At 40.2% G+C, this 20,113-nt stretch overlaps 1 pseudogene; it reads left to right on the forward strand.

Moving 5' to 3' along the window:
* LOC135932748 (Na(+)/H(+) exchanger beta-like) lies at positions 1–17,616 on the forward strand (annotated as a pseudogene).
* Positions 17,617–20,113: the final 2,497 nt, after the last annotated feature.

Below are 20,113 nucleotides of genomic sequence, written 5' to 3' on the forward strand. Positions count from 1 at the left end.
ATGGACTACCATACCTGTTATGTGTCTGTGAGCGAGGGAGGGAGGAAAAGGAGAGTCGAAAAGTACAAGCTGTCAACGAGCTGAAACGGGAGATAGAAGCATGTAAATATAATAATAACCACTGCAGCCAAAAAGAGTGCCTGACGATCCCAGTTGTAAGTAAGCTATTAAGACTCGACTGTACACTGTCTTTCTCCAAAACAATAAGTTCCATTGGAGCAGCCTTTCAACTCCTCTCTCTGTGTCTTGCTAGCAAAGTTGACCCAGACAACAAAGTAAAGCTGGTTTTCGACTACGAGCCCGACACCGAACCCGATGTATTAGCCAGAGGTACCTTACAACGGTTTAGAGCCCCGGACCTTTTTTATATATGTGCGGAATAGTTTTCTATATAAGATTGTAAAAAATCATGATAATATATTAAGTAATCCAAAGTATTCAGAATACGTTACTCTCATTGACTAATGTAACGGAATACGTTACAAAATACATTTTCTGGCATTTATTTTGTAATCTGTAGTGGAATAAATTTTAAAAGTAACCTTCCCAACACTGCAAACAAGAGAGAAAAAACAATCAGCTGATCATTGATCGGTTTCATGATTGAAAAAGCAACAGTAGAGGGAGGGGGAGAGAAGCAGCAGCCGTGTGTAACCGGGCCATAAATTACATATTGTTATAGTTACACAAAAAATCTGTTCCAGACCACAAATTTTACTTGCCAGTTTATACCTGACTTTTAGGACCTTCAAGCCTGTAGTTATGTTCTTTATCAGTTGAAGCCCCTCCTCATTGTTCTTCTTCTTTGGTGCAACCCATAAATACAGTGTACCCCTTTGGCCTCTCCCCTTTTCTACAGTTCCTCTGCGGGAGAGGTGGGTGTCATTTCTTTCCAGACACTGTACAACACTCATATAATGTATATTTGTCCACTCTGATGTTTCTGAATGTGATTTTAATTCAATTATTGTCATCATTGTGCCTGTTTTCGTTAGATGCTAGAAATGTGTAGTATGTGTGTGCCACAAATGTGTTTTAGGCGCCATTAATGCTATCATGCTTGGGGGTATTTTGGTGGGTTGAGCTAACCCACTGTTTGTATTTGGTCGTAGGAGCTGAAGCAAGCAAGTTATTTACTTGGTAGTGATGTGTCGGTCGCGAACAAAATGGCTCTTAGAGCCGCATCTTTGACGTGAACGACGCGAGCCGGCTCCTTATCGCGAGCCGTGATTTTTTTTCCCCTCTCTCTCTCTCTCTCTCTCTCTCTCTCTCTCGCACTTTTTTCCCGCCTTGTGCTTTGCGCTGGGCAGAGGGGGGAGGGGCGGTAGTTACACTGGCAGTAGCACAAGAACAGAGCGGGAGGGAGAGAGAGAGAGAAAGGGAGCCAGGGACAACAACGTCACATTAGAAAGGTATAGTAATCATCCACAACTATTTTCAGTTGCGGATGATAAAGGATTCAGAAAGTTTATTCATGCACGCCTATATGACAGAGAACGTGCATATTCTTTTTGTTTTCATATTTTAATTTATTTTTATTTGTGTTGTGGTTTGCAGTGTTCTATGTTGTTTCACTTTAAATATGTTTAAAAGGAAAAAGCTGAAAATTTAAATAGTTAAAAGTTGAACTGTGACTAGTTGGTTTTTATATTATATGATTTATTTATTACATTTTATGTGGAGTGAATAAATAAAAGTATATTTACGGTGGCCCCTAGAGACAAAGCAGTACAAACTCCAAAACACGTAAAAACTCCAAAACACATACAAAACACAACAGAAGTGCTCCAGAATGCTAGGCGCAGTGTTGAGCTTTTGTTACCTAGTGGCTACACAAGCCAGCAAGTACCAAAGACTTGTGTGTGGTAGTAACAGGTAAATAAACATTTTTTAAAACATTATTTGAATATATATGAGTGCTTGTGTATAAATACACAAAATTAAATTACACATATGCTTTCAATTGTGTAATTTAAGTGATCTAGGTAGCTCTGTTTTGGAAGTTCAGTTAACGCTAGAAATGTGTTTTGGAGTTTGTACGTGCTTTGTCTCTAGGGGCCACCACATAGATTTATATATAAACATATATAAATAAAACCACTTTTTTTATATTAGTAATTCCTTTTGTGCTTAATTTTATATTATTGTTAATAATAAATTAATTAAAGCAACAAAACAACCTGAAGATCCGGTTCGGAGCCGAAAGAGCCGGCTCTTTTTAGTGAGCCAAGCCGAAAGAGCCGGTTCTCTAAAAAGAGCCTGAAATCCCATCACTATTACTTGGAGGTCTGATTTCGGATTTTGTATTGGTGTTTGTTTTTTACTGCCCGATGGCCAGTCCAGCGATGTGTACAGCCTTCTTACTGGTTTTTGTTGCATCAGTCAGCGTCACCCAATTAACTTGTGTTTCTCCAACAGCTTCTGGCCGCTCAAAAAATGCGCGTGCTCTTTGCGAGCTCGTTCCCGGTTCGTAACCAGCGTGCTCTGCTCTCAAGGACGATCATTGGTTAATGGTAGACATGTGACTGTTGCAAGCCAGATCTTTTTATTTAACAAAACTATGGTTAATAGTTAAATATTATTCTTGATGGGTACAGACAGGACTCAGCACGCACACACATTTAAAAAAAATTAATTTAAAAAAATCGCCTTTAAAAAAGGGCACTTTGGGCACCCGGCAGGAAAGGGGCGGGTGTTTATCCCCCCCTCCCCTCTGTACGTGCCAGGTTAGTGCCTTGTCACTAATGCGATGAGGACAGTCTTTAGCCCAGTGGTAAGTGCTCTGACAAATAGCACATCTTGTTCACTTGCCAAACTTTTTGATTGGGTTAGTACCTTGTAGTGGTTGTTACTGCCCACTTTGCGATGAAGTATCGTTGTGTCGTTTAGCACCAACCCCCCCCCGCTTTTTGGTTCAGTTGAAGTCCACTGCAAGCTCCGGCTGCTTTCCCTCCAAAAGTCCGTTTCAGTGCAGACCTCATAGACGCAAATGCCCGCGTGTCAGTGTAAGTTCTTCGATGTTTTTCATTAAGACAAGCTGTAGAAGCTTTAATGCTAATGCTGGCTCCAGACAGCGTCATTTTGTACTTTTTCATCCGGTTCTAATGCTGTTCAAAGTCTATTATGTAGTCTGCCATGGACACGCTGCGGTCCTTTGTAATGGAGTCTCTCTGAAACACCGTGTCCAGTTTTGCAAGTAGTGTTTCCATAGCATCATCTTTGTTTAAGTGTTCAGTGGGTATCTCTGTGGCAGTGTTGGGTAAGTTACTTTAAAAAAGTAATTAATTACCAATTACTAATTACTTAGTCAATATTGTATTTAAAATACTTATCTAATTACTGTGTCAGAAAAGTAACTTAATTACTAAATAAATAATTTAACTAAATACTTCTTAAAATCCCTATAAACCTTGAGTGGGCAAACAATAGAAATTAAACTCTTTAAATAATAAATACATTTTTTAAAAGACGGAGACTACAGTACGCAGCGGTAGCATCTCTTTCACAATGTAGCCTGCAATCATTTTTTTAAGCTCACCTTTAGACGCTTTCTGTGCTGCTGAAGTAAAATCAAGTTTTGCCTGCTTAGCAGGAGTTGCCGCAGTGTTATCCATGGATGATGAACAAGGATCACTCAGAAGTGTTCGTCTATGCTCTCGTGTCAGGCGCTTAGATTACTCCTGCTATTAACAGCAGCCGATAGTTTTTACATATTACTGTAATGTTCTTGTCTGCTTGTTTCAGAAAAGTGAAGAGACGGGAATATGTCCATTTCATAAAACAGCCACTCGCTTCAGCCGAGTCCGACATCTTCCGCTTTAGAATACGACTATGCAGCAAACTGGTGCGAAATGACGTGCAGCTGCACTACAGCGATGTTAAAGCAGCAGAGTTTACTTCTACATTTAGAAGACAAATTATTGAAATTAAATAATGATATTCAGCGAGTTTAATTATTTTACAATGTAACGCAAGTACAGTGTAAGTAACTGTAATTAAAATACCTAAAAATGAACAGTAATTAGTTACTCTACTTTTTCAGTGGAAAAGTAATTTAATTACAGTAACGCGTTACACCCAACACTGCTCCATGGCCATTTCTCTGATTCTCTCCATGAGTCCCAGTGCTAGCTTAAGTGCCTACTTCCTTTTTATCCAGCTTCATAACTCGTCTCCAAATATTAACTTAATTCTTCCAGTACTTGTATGGCCTGGCTTCATCAAGCTTTGGTGGTACTTTATAATTGGAAACCATCCTCTGTTACCATTCGTAAACTCAAAAGACACAACGTCGTAGTCTCAGAAAAAGTTATTTAATAATAATAATAACAATACATTTTATTTGAGGGCGCCTTTCTAAAACCCAAGGTCACCTGACAAAGAGAAAAGATATCAATAAAACAGTAGATTAAAATAGATTCTAATAAATTAAAATGCAAAAAAAATACAAAAAAACAGTGAAGCTGTTGAAGAATTGGGGTAATATGGTCTCTTAAGGATTACGAGTTATGATGTCACGGGGAGTGCAGGTTTTCGGGGCTATTGTATTTACAGTAAAAGAAATAAACATATGATCAGATTGGGGTAATAAACGGGCTTTACAGTGCGTGGGGGTAATGCCAGAACAGCAGACCAAATCCAAGATATGACCTTTAGAATGAGTAGAAAATGTTTTGTATTGTAGAAGCGCAAACAAGAAGTAAAATCTCTGGAAAAAGGGATTTTATCATTGTCCACATGGATATTAAAGTCACCAACAATTATCACATTTGGGGAAAATACCGAGAAATTTAAGGGATGCGAGCTCCCTTAGTCTTGCGATATGACAGAAGATTAAATTGTAATAAGAAGTTGACAACATAATAAAAGTGCTGAATGTCACAGCTGATTTCTCATGCAATGGGGTTGACATGTTTGAGTTTGTTTCTTCAGTGTAATCTCTGTAAGGCAGAAAACAGCGAGGTAAATTTTAGGGAGTGTCCACAAAAACTGTTTCGTTGTTTGTTTTTACTCATCCTTTAACCAATAAACCAACACAAAGCATTTTATTCGCTTAATACCCATTTGCTTGTATTTTACACATGGAACTGCGTTTGTTTTGTAGTTGACAGTGAGCACAGGTGGTCTATACTATAAATACAAACCTACTGCTGCTCTGTGCCTATAGTCATAACTCATATCATGCCCTTGTTCATGTTTGCTGTTTCCTTACATGATATTGTCTCTTCTTTTGTTTCCATCCAGGGTTCCAGCGGCTTCCGTATGTATCTACCCGTGTGCCTGATAGGTGCCTTTTTATTGTGGTGGGCTTGGTGTTTGGGGGATTCTTTAGAGCCGTGGGAGAAGAAGTCCCACAAATCATCCATAAATTATTCTTCCTTTGCCTGCTGCCCCCCATCATCTTAGATGCTGGCTACTTCCTGCCCATCGGACCCTTATTAGAAAACCTGGGCAGAGTTCTATTCTTTGGCTTTGTGGGTTCCATTTGGAATGCCTTCTTTGTTGGGGGCATTCTTTATGGAGTATGTAAGATTGGCACAGGCAGTACAGTACTAACCAACACAGGTCTACTGCAGTGCCTGCTCTTTGGATCAGTCACATCAGCAGTGGATTCTGCTGCTGTATTTGAGAAGATCCAAATGAACACAATCGTACACATCCTGCTGTTCGGCGAGTCAATCCTGAGTGATGCTGTAGCTGTGGTGAGTGACCGAACTGGAGTCTAAGTAGCACACCAGACTGATATATATATGAGAAGCAGACATTTTTCTGGCTAAAGTGACACTGGCACAAGTCAAAAAGATATACCACACATTGTGCATGCTTTTTTTTTTTTCCAACCTATGTAACCATACTAATCTTGACATTTAAATAATGTGATATACTTTGTGAACTGTGGTCTTGGATTTCTGATTTGCTGTAATATTTCCATTTTAATTCATACAATATGTAACCAGCCCAGAGTTCATATTTATTTTCATTATATTTCATGAAAAAAGTGCTTCACAGTGACCAATACATTCTGTGCTTATCCCTTGACTGGATTTTAACTGCACCTTGACTGGTTGATTAAGACATTAGTTCATGTCCTTATCACCTGCCAGTCTCCTGTTTCTTAAACTATTTGACTAATATTCATTAGTTCGTATCTTTTTTTGTTATTCAGTTTTTCTTCCCTCTTTCGCTTTCCCTCTCATAGGTATTGTATCGTCTTTATCAGGAATTTTATGTTACTGCCTCAGTGACATTTCTGAAGATCTTCCTGGGAGTCATTGCTTTCAGTTTAGCTGGACTGGGTGGCATCCTAGTTGGATCTTGCTACGGCATCCTCACTGCCTATCATTGCAACATGGCCTACCTGTCAGCTGAGATGTTCAACCTCTCTGGCGTCATTGCGTAAGTTTGTTCAAGTCAGCTATATAACAGCCCACAGAACAGATTGTGTTCTACATACAGAGTAGGGCTGGGCAATATGGAGTAAAATCCATATTGCAGTATAATTTGAAGCATGTGTGGTAACGATATATATTGCACTATATTCTTTTCTTCTGTTTGTGTGTGTGTGTGTGTGTATGTATGTATATATATCAGGCCTAGGTTGCACTGGTGCGTCTAACATTTTTTTCTTTGGTGCACCAGCACAAAACTTAGGTGCACCCCAATTTTTCAATCGCATTGCTTAAAACATGTGTTTTACATGTGCACTTTTTAAAATCACTGTCCATACAGACAATATTGATTTGTAAATGATTAACGAACTAACTCCTCCGCGCCTGCTTCATACTCTGGGGGGGAGGGCTATGGCTCCCCACACCCTTTAGCAGATCATTACATGGAGAAACCTTTTGAACTTAAGCTTGCTCACACACACAGATGTACACACGGGTCCTCGCTTACACAAACTATATCTACCTTGGCTGCTACCTTAAAGCATATTGTGCACTGTCGGTCCTGCGTGCTGCTCAATAACACTCAATAGTTAGTATTTACTGTTACTTATATGTATCTAGGTTGTTCTCTCTATGTTGTCTTATTCTCTTGTTGTTTGTTTTTTCTTTTCTTCTTTTAACAGGTGATCCAACGGATTTTCTCTGTATCTTCTTTTACTGTTTACTGTATGTATCTACCCGTGTGCCCACATCGACAGCACAAATGATCAGGTGAGCTGACTTCTCATCTGATCAGTTGTGCTGTCTTGGTCCCCCCCCCCCCCCCCCCCCCCCCCCCCCCCCAAAAAAAAGTAGTCAAATAAGTTCCAATACACAGTGGATCAAAAATGAAAAGGAGTGCCGATCAAATGGACCAATACGGCAAGGCCATGATGATCCATTTGGCAAAATAAATCCATTGGGTATCCTTGTTGGTCTTCAGACAATTCTGATGGCTAAAGAACCAAATGGGACAGGCAGAAAAAAAAAAAAGTTTGGAACTGGACCTTCATCACAGTCACAGTATTTCTGTGTCTCGTTGCACGGGTCATAGGTCAGCCCTCCTTCTATATTTTTGCGTGATTTTTTTCAAAAATTCACTGCACAGTGTCTCCCCCCTCAGCAGAAAAGAGCCAGCCCCATCCCTCAGCCCAGCCACACATCCACCATAGGTGAGATATATGAGAGAGAGCGAGATGTGGATATGTATATACTAGTGCTGTCAGCATTTATTTTATGTATATATATATATATATGTGTGCGTGTGTGTATATATGTGTGTGTGCGCCTTTGTATGTGTGTATTTGTGTATATATATTTCTTCTTGTGTCATTACCAAAGAATATTTCCTAATAGTCATACTACCTAATGCCTGTGTGTTGTTCTTTTTTAATATATTATATATATTTATATCAGAGAGTGAGTGTGTTTGGACACACCTTCTCATTTAATGGTTCTTGATGGTTTTCTTCTTCATGACTATTTACATTGTTGATTCTCACTGAAAGAATCAAAACTATGAATGAACACATGGAATTTTGTAGTAAACAAAGAAAGTGTGAAATAACTGAAAACTTGTTTATATTATAGAGTCTTCAAAATAGCCACCCTTTGCTTTGATTACTGCTTTGCACACTCTTGCCATTCTCTCGATGAGCTTCATGAGGTCGTCACCTGAAATGGTTTTCCAACAGTCTTGAAGGAGTTCCCAGAGATGCTGAGCACTTGTTGGCCCTTTTGCCTTCACTCTGCCGTCCATTTCTTCCAAAATCATCTGGATTGGGTTTAGGTCAGGTGACCGTGGAGGCCAGGCCATCTGACAACACAGCACACCATCACTCTCCTTCTCCCTCCCTTATGCTGGGCTTACACTGTGCGATTTTTGGCCCATTTTGAGCCGATTTTTGAGTCGTGCAACCGTTTTGGTGATCGGCCCGAGTTTGGCCTTCATCGTGCTTCGTGTAGTATACGTGGGGTAACGAGAAGCGATTAACACCTCACGACCAGCTCCCGATCATCAATCGCTTGGTCAGGAGGATTTCAAACCTGTTTGAAATCCTCACGACCGTCGTGAGGGTGTCACCGCAGCCGCTCACACTGCGCACGCGCAAACACATAAACATCGGTGAAAAAGACGGAGTAGCACAGCAGTGCCGCGTGTGATCTGGACACAAGCAATGGAGGCACTTGTAGAACTTTGGAAAGCTCATCCGAGCCTTTTCGATGTGGCCTCACAAAATTATCACGACCACAACAACCGTGAAAATAGTTGGATCTACATTGCTGCTCAATCACAGCTGCCTGATCAATGTTTTTCATTAGCAATTTAGCAAAGTTGATGGTGGTGGTGTGCCTGTCTGTGTGAGTGAAAGACAGAGGGAGAGCGAGCGACAGATTTTCTCTTATAACCTTCATTTTTATGGACGCACAGTGTGAGCACTCAGGTCGCATCAGAGCATTGGGCCGTATAGTGTGAGACCCTGCATCGTGACCTACGAACTTCTAACCCCTGCGAGTCAATCGTACAGTTTGAGCAGGAGCTGAATCGCGCGACTGAAAAAATCGCACAGTGTATGCCCCGCTTTACACAGCCCGGAGGTGTGTTTGGGGTCATTGTGCTGTTGAAAAATTGTCTGCTGTGTCTGGACCAAAGATCTCAAATTGGACTCATCAGACCAAAGCACAGATTTCCACTGGTTGTGTTTCTGGGCCCAAACAAATCTCTTCTGCTTGTTGCTTTTCCTCAGTAGTGGTTTCTTAGCAGCTATTTGACCATAAAGGTCTGATTCACACAGTCTGCTCTGAACAGTTGATGTAGAGATGTGTCTGCTACTGGAACTCTGTGTGGCATTTATCTGGGCTCTGATCTGAGTGGATGTTAACTTGCAATTTCTGTGGCTGGTGACTTGGATGAGTTTATCCTCAGCAGCAGAGGTGATTGGATGCCTGGGTCGTTGACCCAGGGTTTTGAGTTTTATTATATTATTTATCATTTCTAGTCTTTGGTTTCTTTGTTAGAGTTTTGTCTTATGGTTTATGTCTCTGTGTAATCCTTAGTTGCTGTCTCCCCTGTCTGTGTGTCTGTGTCTGCCCTGGTCCCACGTCTCTGTTCCCTCTGTAGTGCTTGCCTGTGAGTCTGTGTCTGTAAGTTCAGTCTGTGTTATGTTTCCTGTTTTACTTTGAAAGTCCGTGTCTCATTTAAATGCGTCTGGTTGTGCTTCCTTTGTTTCATTAGGCCTGATTTGCCCCAGCTGTGTTTCCCTCCTGTTGCCCATTCCCTGATTGCTCCCTCCATGTATTTAAGCCCTGTGTTTCAGTTTGTCTGGGTCACGATCTACCCTTATCTAGCTGTGTGTTCTGTTGGCGTAAGTTCACCTTGGAGTCTCAGTTTTGTTAACTTTTTTGAGTTAAGCATTAAAGCTGTTTTGAGTTCACCTTTTGCCTTGGAGCGTCTGCACTTTGGGTCCACCATTCCTGCCTGCACACAGCCCTCACATAACAAGAGCCTTTTTGACAGAAACATTGCATGAATAGATTAGAGAAGGTCCCTACCAGACAGGAATTGTAATATATCTTTATTTATTTTTCCAAATTAGTATGTAACTGAACCTCTGAGCTGTGTGTTTTTTCTTTTGTGTTTTTTTAAAGTGGTCACTGTTGCTGCCAGCTCAAGTAAACTGGTACTAATTTTAACATACCATGGCTGTGTGTTACCTGACTTTATTGTGGTCTATAATGTTGCCAACTGGATGTGAAATGAAAAAAAACCCACATTAATTGTATTCTGTATATTATATGACTATATATAATAATATTATTACATAATATATTTAAAAATAATTGTATTATTACCATTTCTCTTTACAGGTTAATCGCACGCTGTGTTGTGATGCGACCCTTTGTCCAGGCCAACATTTCCTGCAAGTGGACTTGGTCATGTGGAGCAGGTTTAATGAAAGCCTCATTTTTATTTTTGTGGGAGTGGTCGCGGTTGCCGGACCTCAAGTTTGGAACGCTCCCTTTTCTTTTCCTCATTCAAGTCTATCTAGAAAGTGAAAATAAAAAATAAAATAAACAATAATAGGTGAATCAAATAGACCATTACGGCAAGGCAATGGTCCATTTGGTAAAGTAAATCCGTTGGGCATCTTTCTTCGCCTTTAGACAATAATTCTGATGGCAAAAGAGCCAAACGGGACAGGCAAACAAAAAAAAAAAAAGTTTGGAACTGGACCTTCATCACAGTCACAGTATTTCTGTGTCTCGTTGCACGGGTCATAGGTCAGCCCTCCTATATTTTTGCGTGATTTTTTCAAATGTATGCATACTAGCAAATACATACAATTACATACATACAAGTATTCGCATACTTGTTAACCAAAAGCTAAAACAGCTCTGAAGAGAAAGTTTGTTATTTCCCTGAAATTTTATGAGATTTTTTAAAGCTAAGTTAAAGACCCACTGTTCACCCTATCCTATGTGTCTTAATTGCGTGCTTGTTAGTTTAGTTTTTAAATTGTATTGCTTTTATTTATTTCTTTATCTTTTTTTAATCTCAAATAACTGTTCAGCACCTTGTTTGAAAGTGTTTTACAGATAATGTTATTATTATTATTAAAATACTTTGTTTTTCTTGCAATCTAAATACACTAGACATATTGCATTTAATCCTTGTTTGTTGACACTTACATTCTTCTTTCCAGCTGTTGTTGGTCTGACCTTTATGACCAACAAATTTCATACTGTCAAGCTGACCAAAGAGGATCAGTTTCTAATTGCCTGCAGTGACCTGTGAGGTGCCGTTGCCTTCTCCCTCGCGTTCCTGCTGGAAACTGATCACTTTCCAGAGAGACAGAGCCATCACTGCCATTATTACAGTGATTTTCTTCACTGTCTTTGTTCAGGTATGAGTACTCTATTTATTTATTAACCAGGAACACCCCCCCCACACACACACACACACACAAAACTCTTAAACAGTTGGAGTTAGAATTTTTTTTCTTGAGGGTTACAAAGAATTTATCAGAACTTTTCATGAAAATGCATTGTATACTTAAACTTATTAGCTATACCAGTTCAACTGCTTGTTAATACAAATATAGTCAGTCAATCACATGGCAGCAACCCAGTGCATTTAAGGACTGGTCAAGCTGTAAAGATGACCTTCTGAAGTTCATATCTAGCAACAGGAGGATGACTTAAATGACTTTGAATGTCTCATAGTTGTCATTTCCAGACAAACTTGGTCTTAGCATTTCAGAATCAGCTGATTTTCCCTGATAGTCCTCTCTAAAGGTTACAGAGAATGGCCTGAAAAAGAAAAAATATCCAATAAACAGCCGTTCATGGGGCGAAAATGTCTTGTTGATGCCAGATATGCAGGTTAGACATCACATCAGTTGTTATCACGATGTGTATTTCTGCCCACTCGTCTCCATCTCTCAGCAGTATTAATGCTGGTTTGCAAAAGAGCTCCTTTTTGTCGTTTATATTTGTATCTAGTTTGAATGTTTCCCTGTACTTGAATCGCCAGTGGTCACCAAGGCAGAATTTAGTCTATCTCAGAACGAATGTTGTTTTTGCAACCATACGTGCATGCAGAGAATTAAACTTAAAAACACTTCATAGAACGTATTTACAGGAGGCTTATTTCTTCCTCCCTTGGAAAAAAAGCCTATTTGGTCAAACTAGTTGCTCAGTCTCAACTCATATTTTCTTTTCTCTGAACTCCTGTTTTTGAAAATGAATTTTTTTGCTGTAGCTGTGTATCCTAACACAACTGCAAGTGAGAAAATCTGTATATCAAATGCAAAAACTGTGAATAAGGAATAACAGATATTGGTTACCTGAAAGCTTGGTTCTTTAAGAAAGATAAATTCAAGATAAAGACACATAGTGTTGCACCTATATTGTGTGTTAGAGTGGATTGTTAAATGTTTGTCATTTTTATGCTTGCCATCCATTTCTACATTGTTTTAACTGTGGGATGAAAGCAATTCCACAGTCCCCCTCCTCAGATTCTTGAGTTTTTGGGTGAGGGGCTGTAGGTTTGATTACAGATACATCCTATCTGGAGGATCTACTTCTTTTGATCTAAGCTTCCTGAGTTTATGACCCTTTGATCAGCAACACACACACACACACACACACACACCTACCTACACACACACACACACACACACACACAAACACACACAGTGCCTCGTCTTTGTAACCAAGGGGGGTTAAGAGGGGAGGTACGTGTTGTAAACTATTGTGTGAACTGTCTCTCAATAAATAGCTGCGAGGGAAGCTGCTCTTTGAAGGACTTTGGGCTGGAGACAGGTTAGGAGCGTGAGCTCCAAGAGCTGGTTCTTGACCAAAGGCCTCCCTTGCGCAAGTAATCGATCGAACACTGTTGCCTTGTTTTCTTTCATGATGAATAAGTCTCTAGAACTAGCGGGGTTTGTGGGAACAGACCCAACATTGTGTTTTGTTTATTTTAAGCACTGTGGTGCATCACTTAGCCACGTCTCCAGGTGCGATTGTAGGAAGGTTTTCAGAGGTAAGTTGGACCCAGACAACCAGCAACTAAAATAAAACCCTGAAAACATATTCTCTCGCTTTAAACCAATTTTGTTTTTGAACATATTTTATTCATGCTGCTAGAATTACCACTTGAACTTGGAGTTTATGATTAAAACCTTAATTTACAACTAAAGTTTAATTTGTCTGTGTCTGCATGAGCATTATTATTTGGAAGTCTGACTTGTGTGAAGTAAAAAATCTTCATCATTTTATTTGTCAACAGGCGCTTGAGTGAGATATCTCTTTTTGGGTTACATGTGTTTTCTCCTAGTGGCCATTATACTAGGAACTGAGCCCTAACAAGTCTGGATTTGTGATCTTGGTCATGGCTGAGTGTCTAATTTAGTGTCACTGGATGTTTTAACTGGTATGACTGTTTATTCAAGACGGCCATATGAAACTAGTTAGTTTGGTAAGATATTCATGATGTTTATATTATAGTTAAATGTTAAACTACAGTACAGAGTGTTACATTTCTTTAATTATGAGCAGGGATCTTTACAAGTGTAGAAATAAGATAAAAGTCACTCGGACTAAAATAATACATCTTTTGTTTAGGCTCAGATGACTGTTAAAAATGCAGTCAGTCTTATTGCTCCCATCTGACATTGATTAATTGTGCTATGAGCCGAAAGTGCAGCATTTTAATCAAATTGCAAGTTACTTGAAGAAACAATTGTCATTGAAAGTTCTTGTATATTAGTCCTTATATAAATAAATATTATGGAATAAACATGAGGTGATAAAGGCAAAGGGTCCTGTGCTTACATGCCTGTATTATTAAACAGCAGGAATCTGTCATCCAGTTTATACCGTTAACCAGATGGCTGTCTTAATCAATTTAATAAGCAGAATGGTACTCTGATTCAAGCTGCCGAGGTGCAGAGATGTGCAATCGCACCATATAATAACATAAGAATACTTCCAGTATAACCAAGTAAAAGTTAGTTAAGAGAATGAATGGTGCTGTTGTTTGCTTCAGTTTTTTGTCTGAGTTGTTTATTTCTCAATATTGGCAGTTTAAAAAGTAGATCAATTTACATACATAAAAACAAACATTACACATTATAAGATGGGGAGGATGACAGGAGAAGTACATTTGTTCGAGTTATGCAGATTTTTATTTCCAGATTTACATTTACTATGTAAACTAGTTTTGCATGATTTTGTTGAAATCTGGGACTTCCTGTTTACTGTAAAATATTATATGCTGCTAGATATTCTAACAAATGTGCCCTGTAATACTACTCAGCCTTCAGCTGATTTCAGTAACCAAGTCTGATTTAAGAAGATCAGCATGTATCAAAGTGTGAAGTTTCTTCATTATTTTGACAAAGAGATGCAGAAATGTTAGAAAAACACTAAAATAAGTTTAAATTGTTTGAACAGGCGGGTGGACACATATGTTTCTGTCCTAACCACTGTAGGGGTGTGTGTACATTGTATAATATCTTGTTCCTCTTATCCTCTTTGAAGGGCATGACAATCAAACAGCCTAATGAAGCTGCTGGTGGTGAAGAAAAAACAACTTGCCATTGATGAAGAGATCTGCACCCAGGTACAGCCTGTTGCACAGCTACATTCTCACCTGAAAATATCTTAAAAGTTTATTTTGACCCAGAAAGAGTAATATTAAAACTTAGTAGCTGCTGCTATTGATGGATCCTTGACCTCCCACTCAACTATCAAGCTAGCGGGGAAAACAGCAGTCTCTGATTTTGGTTTTATCTATGGTGTTGATTTTGTTGGTTATAATGTACATTCTTTAATCCATCTTGCTCAAGATGCACAACAGGTTGGCAGTGTTCCTGCTGATGGTTTTGGGCCTTACCCACAATGTTGCCAGCTCCAAACAGCCTTCTCCACCAACAATGCAACTAACATCGGCAGTAACGGCACCGGAAAGGTTTTCCCACTTTATCTCGAGTGTGGGCAAAGTTCAAGTTTCATTTGAAGTTGCATTGTGGATCCTCCTTGCTTCTCTGATGAAATTAGGTGAGTGTGATTTTATGTGAATGTGACCTGTCACAATGAGATCAGCCTTTTCAGGAAATACCTGTGTTACGTTATTGACCCAAATTATACAAGTGTCTCCTACTTCAGGTAACTTAGGTGTCCCATTTGCAGCCAGGGGTGAATAATTATATAATGAAAAACATTCAGAATTATGTTTGTTAGACAGCACATCTGAACGTGAGTTGGGTTAAAGTGCAATTGTCCTGGTGATGACACAGATAAATCATATGGTATGGAAGTTGTCAAGCAAACTCTCTTGGCCATCCTACTTGTGTTGTGCATTAATGATGCCTCTGGTATGCAGACTTTTCTCTGTGGTGGGCTGTCCTGGGCTCTGTGGGGCCGGGCGGTGCTGCTGAACTGGGCCCCGGTCCAGATGGGACTGGGCCCCCTTTCCCTGGTGGGTTGCAGAGTATGGGGGTGCAATTTTATCCCACAACTTAGACATTCACATTACTCACACTCTCATAACACATACATATAGGACCTTGAGGGTGGGCACGCTACACATAATCCAAAAGACCATTAGGGTGTACAACCTCACCCCTGGCGTCATTGCCCACCTCTCAGACATTGAGGGCTATCAGGAGGGGCTATGCACTTACCTGCTGCTCTCTCTCGCAGGTAGCTCCATGCCCTCTTGGGTTTTAAAGGCTCCTTAGAACACACATGCACCAACACTACATATGAGCAGGCGGGGGAGGTTTGGAGTCTTCACACACACACACGTTCTCTGCTGGCTGTTGGAGTGGGGGGGCTAGGAAGAGGAGTTGGCCGTCCGATTGGGGTCTGGAATGTGGGGCCTCCCTGCTGCTGCCGAGCCGGGGCAGTCTGCTTCTCTCCACCTCGGGAAAAGGGTAACACTACCTGGGTCTGGCTGCAGTTTCCCCCTCCAGGGGCAAGGGTACCTAGACCTAGGGCTTAGAGTACGCTTGCGGAGTGTGATTGTGTGTACAGTGTCTTTATTTATGTCTGTCTCCACGTCGGGTGAGTGTTGAGTAATTGCGTATGAGAGCATGAGGGTGGGAATGGATGTCTGTATCTGTGTGTGTCTATATGTCAGGTCGGGTATCATACGCCACCTCTCTGGGGACATCTCAGGCCCTCCAAGGTATGGAGGCCTATCTCCCCCCACCACTTCCCCTGCCGGTGGCAGACGCCCTCAGACATCAGTGCATTGGTGGTTCTTTGTGTCTGGGGATGGGCGTCCAGGTACACACCGGCTCACTCCTGGTGGCTGCTTGTCGGGGCCTGGAGCCTGGGGCTCGCTCAGGCCACTTCGGGGGTGGGGTATAGTGATGGGTCGGTCGCGAACGAAATGGCTCTTAGAGCCGGATCTTTCACGTGAACGACACGAGCCGGCTACTTATCGCGAGCCGTGGGTTGTTTTTTTTCCTTTCTCTCACCCTCTCTCTCGCACTTTTTTTCCGCTTCTCTCCGCATGCGAGCCTTGTGCTTTGCGCTGGGCAGAGGGGGGAGGGGCGGTAGTTACACTGGCAGTAGCACAAGAACAGAGCGGGAGGGAGAGAGAGAGAAAGGGAGCCAGGGACAACAACGTCACATTAGAAAGGTATAGTAATCATCCACAACTATTTTCAGTTGCGGATGATAAAGGATTCAGAAAGTTTATTCATGCACGCCTATATGACAGAGAACGTGCATATTCTTTTTGTTTTCATATTTTAATTTATATTTAATTGTGTTGTGGTTTGCAGTGTTCTATGTTGTTTCACTTTAAATATGTTTAAAAGGAAAAAGCTGAAAATTTAAATAGTTAAAAGTTGAACTGTGACTAGTTGGTTTTTATATTATATGATTTATTTATTACATTTTATGTGGAGTGAATAAATAAAAGTATATTTACGGTGGCCCCTAGAGACAAAGCAGTACAAACTCCAAAACACGTAATAACTCCAAAACACATACAAAACACAACAGAAGTGCTCCAGAATGCTAGGCGCAGTGTTGAGCTTTTGTTACCTAGTGGCTACACAAGCCAGCAAGTACCAACGACCGGATTTGGTGTGTGGTAGTAACAGGTAAATGAACATTTTTTTAAATTATTTGAATATATATGAGTGCTTGTGTATAAATACACAAACCATACACATATGCTTTCAATTGTGTAATTTAAGTGATCTAGGTAGCTCTGTTTTGGAAGTTCAGTTAACGCTAGAAATGTGTTTTGGAGTTTGTACGTGCTTTGTCTCTAGGGGCCACCACATAGATTTATATATAAACATATATAAATAAAACCACTTTTTTTAACATTAGTAATTCCTTTTGTGCATAATTTTATATTATTGTTAATAATAAATTAATTAAAGCAACAAAACAACCTGAAGAGCCGGTTCGGAGCCGAAAGAGCTGGTTCTCTAAAAAGAGCCGGAAATCCCATCACTAGTGGGGTACCCTCGGCCTGGGGCTCGGTCACTCTGGCACAGCTGGCTGCTTTGAGTGACCGATGCATTTGATGCTTCATCAAATGCATCATCGATGTGTTTATACATGTTTAAATTGTGTAATTGTTGTGCTATACAAAATCTCTGATAGTTGTTTTTTCTTTTTCCTGTGTCATTGTCAGGAACATCCAACAGCTGTCTGAAGGACAGTATGAAGAAATCCATGAATTACTACAAAATTCATGGATTCTGCTCCAAAGGACACGGCAGAGGGTAACTTTGCTTAGAAATGAATAGTTAGTCTTTATTGGTATGTTCATTTCTCATTTGTAGTAAAAATTGGCTTTGTCTCACTGGCAGTTAAGCATTTCATAATAAGTATATTAGGGCTCATAGGGGATCTCCCTCCCATTAGTTTATAACATCCATCCATTCATTCGCTTCCACTTATCCTTTTCAGGGTCGCGCGGGGCGCTGGAGCCTATCCCAGCTGTCATAGGGCGAGAGGCGGGGTACACCCTGGACAGGTCGCCATAGGGACAGACAACCATTCACACGCACATTCACACCTAGTAGCAATTATAACATATTTATTGATTTTTGAGATACACTTTGAGTTAAAATAATAAGTTTGGTAATGAATTTTATAACAGTTCTAAACATAATCTGCGTAAATGTGCAGTGATGCTAGAAGAAGTACAATCTCTTTAACCCTTTATCTCGTATAATATTAAACAGGCCGTCGGGAGTTATTTTGTTGTTTTAACTGTAGAAAATGGCATAAAATCAGCTATGAATGTGTGCTTTTGTACTTTTTTTACAATTACTATTTGTTTCCACATCTGGTAGGTTTTTTTTTCTGCACTGCGTACTATAACAGTGTAATCAGGGATTAAAAATAGAAATTTTACAGTTTTTACTGAATGAGGCACTCAAAATGTCCATGAATAAAAGATTTAGAATAGCCAATTTGAAGTATGAACTGTAAAACACTGAACAACAACAAGTATTTGACTTTTGGCCCTGTGGTTTGTTTTTGGGCATCTCTTTTCTTCTAAATAAGTTCAGGCTTCTGGTAGAGCTCCAAAAAGCACTTCCTCTCAAGCTGTAGCCAAAGGCCTACATTGCACTGCTGACACTTGCGCTCCCTTTTATACAACATTTTGCTGAGTTGATAATAAACCCAGTCTGCTTTGCCTGTGTGCTCGACAAGCCACAAATAACTACTTTTTTTTAGGTGTTGGAAGAGGGCTGGGCAGTGTTGTCAACTCCTCAGTCAGGAAAATCGCTATTGACTGTCCTAAAAGTCACTAAATGATGTCATTGCCTAATTTGCATAATTGGTCCTGCCTATGTAAATGTAACAGACGCTGTAGGAAAGAGAAAAAACATTGTGGAAGAGACATAAAGTGAGTTAAAAAAAAAAAAACCCTAAAAGTATTTAGAATATATTTAGAACTACAAATTAATTTTCTCTTAGTAATTATTGTTTTCAATAATTCCAACCCTCCTCCTTTATCCGGACTTACTGGCGGAGTTACTTTGTTTTAGTGTGTGTGTGTGTTCCTTTAAGTGGTTTTAAACCTTGTGATCCAAAAAAAGTAACAGTAAAAAGAAAATTTTAACCATTAACAATCAAAATGAACATAGCAAACCTCTTCAGTGGAAATCGGATGTACAACGTGGAGTTAAGGCTCTGCAAGGACATCCGATTTCTACGTTTGCAATGATTAGAATGATGTATTATAGTGCACTGAGTTATTTTAGACAAAGAAAAATCTACATTTACCGCTGCTCCCGCCCTGCGTTACAGTGGGAGGGGAGCAATGGCTTCGCTCATGCGCGATTCATTTGCAGTTTGTACGCGTAGGGGTGAACATCTCCTGCAGCTGGAGGCGACTGCTGCGTGAGGACTATCTGCCGCCTGTGAGTGCTTTGGCACGGGCGAGGTGCCCACGGCAACACCTGCTTTCACATCAAAACGTCTCCAATAACACCATAAAAAGTTGCCAGATTTGTCGCTAGTCGCTTTTTAGAAAAAAGTCGCTGAGAGGGTCTGAAAACTTGCTAAATATAGCGACAAAGTCGCTAAGTTGGCAGCACTGGGGCTGGGCAGCGTACGTTTGCTGATGGGTGAGAAGTCATATATAAAATGAAAAAACATGGCATAAAACATAATGTTCTTACTGCCGTGAAACCGTCATTATTACATTGAACTGGGCTTACATCCAGCAACTTTTGTTTTCTTATATAAAACACTAAAAACAGCAAAAAGAAAATAATTGTAAAAAAATCCGTTTTAATCTCAGCCAAACTGATTTACTCAGGAACAAATAAAACACTGAAAAAAGCCAAACTATAACATTTTTAAGTGATCTCAGTGATTTATATATCATGTTTAACCTGAGTAGCAAAAGACCGCGGGGGTCTGAAAACAATGAAAACGAAGTCCGCTGTTCTCGCCGGCTCTAGTAAGCCTTGACCTCCCAGTCAGCTGTCGAGCTGGTGGGTAACAGACGTTTCTGAAAACTTTGGAGCACTTTTGCAAATATGTGATGTCTTGATAAACCGAGCAGATATTTGGAGTTTACACAGCTACAGCTTGAAAATATCTCAAAAGTTTTGTGACCCAGAAAGAGTCATATTAAAATAAAAAAAGTAGCTGCCGCCATTGTTGGAAACTGGAATTGGCTGGGCAGA

Source organism: Pelmatolapia mariae, linkage group LG22, assembly GCF_036321145.2.
Source record: "Pelmatolapia mariae isolate MD_Pm_ZW linkage group LG22, Pm_UMD_F_2, whole genome shotgun sequence".
In the NCBI taxonomy this organism is placed as follows: Eukaryota; Metazoa; Chordata; class Actinopteri; order Cichliformes; family Cichlidae; genus Pelmatolapia; species Pelmatolapia mariae.